Genomic DNA, 1,429 nt, shown 5'->3' on the forward strand with positions numbered 1-1,429 from the left:
CTCCCTGCAATTTCACTTTAAGAGATAATTTCTTTTTAAGGGGTTTGTGTGTGCCTATTCTTAAAATGTTCCGGCGTGTTGCACAGAACCCCACCCTGTTTTGACTGGGCACCCTGGTACCTTTCAGATTCAATTCTTCCTTCGGTTGTACCTTCTGTCGACCCAGGCAGACTGCAGCGATGTGGCCTTTCTTTCCGCATGCTCGGTAGAGGGCGGAACGGAACTGACATTCCGCTCGCTTGTGGTGTCCACCACATCCGAGGCAACGAAGCTCAGCTGGGCCCTTGTCCTGACGATCTTTGGACCTCCTCCCAGCTGCTTGGTAAAGCTTGTCCACCTCTTCTTCAGGATCTTCTTCCGAATCCTCTCGCACGTCTTCCTTGTGGATGGTGGCGGTCTCTTGAGCGCTTCGCTTAGGCCGCATGTTCTTGACCGCCCCACCTGCAGCTTCTTCTGCTGAAACCTCTTGCAGAGCATCTTGGAAAGAGACGTCTTCCCTGGCGAACAGCCTCTGTTGTAAGTCTGTATTCCTTAGTCCGCACACAAAACGATCACGCAGTCTTTCCTCTAAGTCCTTGAAATCACACGGTTTAGCTGCTCTTCTCAAGGCCGCAACGAATTCTTTTGCTGATTCCCCAGCTCGCTGATTTTTCTGTTGAAATGTGTACCTCCAAGCCATGACAGATTGCTTGGGCTGGGAGTGTTCCTTTAAAACTTTCTTCAGATCGGAGTATGACACCGTTTCCAGCGAGTCCGGGGCGATTAGGCTCTCGGCGATCTCAAAGGCATCTTGCCCACAAACGCACAACAACGTGGCAGCCTTTAAGCCTTCCTCCCTTATCTGGTTTATGCGGAAATACGTCTCAACTCTTGCAACATAAGATTCCCACCTCTCGGGTTGAGAGACGTCGAATTCCGCTAAACGCCCAACTTTCGCCATGATCGAGGATCAGGGTCTTCTTCTTCAGCCGCACGCACCCTCCAGCGATTTCATACTGGCAGGATAACGCTGACTTCCACGCCGTTTTTTTCTTCCGGACTTCTTTGGGTGAGTCTTCAAGCTTCCCTAGCTGTATAGACTAAATCCCACCTTCGTCACCAGTGTTAAGTCTGGAGAATAATGGCGCTTGAGACGAAGCATTTCTAACAAGTCTTTATTCTCTGCTTCCAATCTATGAACAACCCGAGCAGAGGCACGCAGGCCTCTATTTATACCTTCTGATCCCCGGGCAAATCCAACCAATGACAAGGCAGTCTTTTCCCGCCTTGCGCATGCGCGCAAGGCCGGCGCCACTCAGTCTGGTCCCGGGCAGCTTTTGCAAATGCCCGGGACTCTTGCAACGTCCCGAGCCTGCTCTTGCAGGCTCAGGACACAACACCCCTCCCCCCTAGATGAAATAATACGGCGCCCACATGGACGCCATCATAG

The sequence above is a fragment of the Protobothrops mucrosquamatus genome, unplaced genomic scaffold (assembly GCF_001527695.2).
Source record: "Protobothrops mucrosquamatus isolate PMUCROS unplaced genomic scaffold, P.Mucros_1.0 scaffold_177, whole genome shotgun sequence".
In the NCBI taxonomy this organism is placed as follows: domain Eukaryota; kingdom Metazoa; phylum Chordata; class Lepidosauria; order Squamata; family Viperidae; genus Protobothrops; species Protobothrops mucrosquamatus.